This window comes from Eschrichtius robustus, chromosome 20, assembly GCF_028021215.1.
Source record: "Eschrichtius robustus isolate mEscRob2 chromosome 20, mEscRob2.pri, whole genome shotgun sequence".
Classification (NCBI taxonomy): Eukaryota; Metazoa; Chordata; class Mammalia; order Artiodactyla; family Eschrichtiidae; genus Eschrichtius; species Eschrichtius robustus.
Window position 1 is genome coordinate 52,482,059 of NC_090843.1, and position 3,607 is coordinate 52,485,665.

Consider the following 3,607-nt stretch of genomic DNA (forward strand, 5'->3'; position numbering starts at 1 on the left):
ATGTTTTTTTCCTCCTGAACAATTCGAAAGTTACAGACATCCTATCCTGCTCCTTTTGCCCCTAAAGGCTTCCATGTGTATTTCCTACGAACAAAGACATTCTCTTACATAACCTGAGTACGATTGTCAAAATAATCAATACTATTATCTAATCCACAGTCCATATTCAAATTTGTCAATTGCCTCATTAATGTCCTTTTGAGCTCTATATTTTTTCCCCCTGGTCCATGCATTGCCTTTGGTTGTCATGTCTTTTTAGCCTCCTTTAACTGGGGGCAGCCTTTCCCTGTCAGAGGCCTCACTCTCAATCCCCATGTCACAGGGGTGAAGCTTAGCAGAGCAGGAATGGCACCTTTGTTTATTCGGGAAGTGCTACAGAAATTTTCAAAGCAATGAATATCTCACTTATGCAAATAAAATTGAGTCCCAGGTCTACAAGAATCAGACTGATGGGTCTTTTCCTAAGAACAGAAAAACTCCCCCATGTGCATGAAGTTGAGGCAAGCAGATATTATCAAAGGTATGCAAACTGCCTGAGAATTAGGGGGTCTAGTGGTTGAGGGAAAGGCAAAGAGAAGTCTTGACAGGCTGCCGAAACCTGGCAAGCATTGGGGGCACCTGTGAGAGGTGGGGAGTCAAGCCTTTCCTCATCCTCTCCAAGGCTATGTGGTCTCTGACTCTCTTGCCTGAAGCTGTTCCAGCGTGAAGGGGCCAAAGAGCCTTCGAGAGAGGCGTGAACAGCATCCACAAAGGAATTGCTGCTCCAAACCACCACCTCCACCCACAGAGGAGCTCGTGGGGGTTTCTGGGTGTTTTCCTGACACCCATTCCCTCTTCTCCCACCAAAATGATCTTCATTTTCTGTTAGAGGTTCACTGCTCTTTCATTCTCAGCACACTGGGTGGGATCCCGTCAGGAGGTCTCATCCTCTTGGCTGTAGTACAGGGTTCAGGTGTGGGCAGTTGCCAGCCAAAGCCAATAAGAAGCCCAGAGACGTTTGCTGGAGCTTCCAAGAATCTCAAGCCTTCATCGTCCTGTGTGGAAATTGCCTGAGTAGATTCACCTGCTGGATAGGCAAGAGCCTGGCTCCAGCTCTGGGGGATGGTTATTTCCATCTGGCAACCATGGCGGAGAGCAGGCCTGAGAATGGAGCTAGCACCAAGGAAGGAGAGCCAGGAAGGTTGGTAAGAGAAAACCCAGGTTCCTGGTCACATTATTTGAAGACTAGATCAAGCCAGACTTAAAAATCTACCCACACTGTTCAGTTACATGAGCCAAAGTAGTCTCTTTATTATTTAAGTAGTGCCTTTAGATGGAATTGTTGTTTGTAATATAAAGAGTCCTAATGAATACAGATGGTCAGATTCCATTGATTCTATTTAATGGGTATTTCTTGATCATCAGGCTTTTCATGAGGGGCTGGGGAAATGCAAAGATAAACAAGAGGGGGTCCTGTCCTTAAAGAGCCCCTTTTCAGTCAGGAGAAGAGGAAGAGGGAAGAGAAGGACGACTTGAACTTGAACCCTGCCTCTGAAATGCAAATATCCCTCCGAGGAGTTCACACAGCTCCTATAATCAATTAATAGATTCACCCTAAGCAGCCTAGCTATGAAAGCCCATCTCTGGACACTGCTGGAGACGCTGCTGGAGAGAATTAACATCTGATAGTTTTGCTCTAAGGATTTGGGATTGAGTAAGTCAATGTGTCCATCAAGGAAATAGCAGCCGATGAAAACCCAAATCCCACATCATTCAATGTGGTTAGCAAGGCTTTACTTTTGATTGTAAAGAACTAGGCTCCAATTTTGCACCTAAAAGCTGCCCAATTTGACCTTGTTAAACAGCAAAGTGAAGAGCATCCTTCCACAACTGATAAAATAAAGGCAGTTAGGTTACAAGACAAACTGTCATTACAGATGAACCCAGCTTGGTCTTTTTTAATTTTTTTGGCCGTGCCATGGGCCATGTGGGATCTTAGTTCCCCGACCAGGGATCGAACGTGCGTCACCTGCATTGGAAGCGCAGTCTTAACCACTGGACCACCAGGGAAGTCCTCAGGCTTGATGTTTTTAAAAAATCAAAGTTTTCAAGAAAAATTCCAGCTCTGCAAGCCCAGATATTTCTGTATCCTAGAAACATCCTAAAGAATGAAGAGATACGACACAAAACGAATGCTATCAAATGCTCCCTTCGGCAGCACATATGCTAAAATTGGAAAAATACAGAGGAGATGAACAGGGCCCCTGTGCAAGGATGAGACCCAAACTCCTGAAGCATCTCATATTTTTCAGGTGCACTCATCACACACACAAAACAGTATGTATGTGAGGAGATGTATGTTAATTAACTTGACTGTAGTCATTTCACTATGTATATCAAATCACCATGTTGGACCCCTTAAATATATACAATTTTTATTTATTGAAAAAAATTTATAAAGAAAGAAAGAGTCATCACCATAAAAACAAACAAACAAACAACCAAACATAATGCTATCAAGATACCCTTCCTCTCACTGGAAGACACAAAATAGTGTAAAGTAGTTGCTGGAATCCCTAAGCATTACAAAGTTTTGCTCCTGTTTCTGGTGAATTCACAGCCGTGAAAAATGAATATTTTGCTTTTTTTTTTTAATTTTCTTTCTTTAAGGCAGCCTGTTATCTGGGATCAAATAAGAGCCTGAGTAGGAAAATAGTCCAGACCCAGGGAGGTGCCTTGTAGTCAGGCACACCAGAGAAACAGAACCAATAGGAGATGGTGATATTGTGATTTATAATAAGTATATAGTTGGTGTTCATCCCCATTCCTGGCGCAAAGCTCCTAAAACCCTTGGAATTTCCTAAGTGATGAGGGTTATAAACATGTCTACTGTTGTATTACTGAGGTGACTATTAGACTGTATCTTAGGATGGGGGCTGGTTGCCAGGAGAACCAACCATGTGATTAGAGTATTGGAACTTTCAGTCCCCAGTTCCTCTGGGGAGGGGAGAGGGGCTGGAAGTTGAATGCATTGCCAATGGCCAGTGATTTAATCAATCATAACTCTGTAATGAAGCCTCCATCAAACCCCAAATGGTTGGGTTCAGAGAGCTTCCAGGATGGTGAACACATGGAGGTTTGGAGAGAGTGGCACACCATGCCCTTTGCCCATACCTTGCTCTTCTTCCTGGCTGTTCCTGAGTTCTAGGTAATAAGCCAGTACTATAGTAAGTAAAATGTTTCAGAGTTCTGTGAACAGCCCTAGCAAATTAATTGAACCTTAGGAAGGTCATTGGAACCTCCAATCTATAGTCAGTCAGTCAGAAGCACAGGTGACAACCTAGACTTTTGATCGGCATCTGAAGTGGCGGGGTGGGGGGGTGCAGCCTTATAGGACTGAGCCCTTAACCTGTGGGAGCTGATGCTACCTCCAAGTAAATAGTATCAGAATTCAGCTAGTGTCAGAGAATTTTTTGGTGTGTGGGAAAAGGCCACATGTCAAAACTGGGTGCAGAATTGGAGTTTCTGGTGCAGAAAACTGTGTTGGGTATGGAGGAAGCTGGGTCAGGTTGACTGGAGACAAAAGGACCAGCAAAGAGACTACTGCACCAGTCCAGGCAAAAGATAA

The 3,607-nt window shown here is 43.9% G+C and overlaps 1 non-coding gene across 1 annotated transcript; it reads left to right on the forward strand.

The window, feature by feature from the left end:
- The first annotated feature begins 2,181 nt into the window (after nucleotides 1-2,181).
- Nucleotides 2,182-2,288, forward strand: LOC137755717 (U6 spliceosomal RNA). Its single transcript, XR_011072100.1, has one exon. It is a non-coding gene; the product is annotated as a U6 spliceosomal RNA (small nuclear RNA).
- Nucleotides 2,289-3,607: the final 1,319 nt, after the last annotated feature.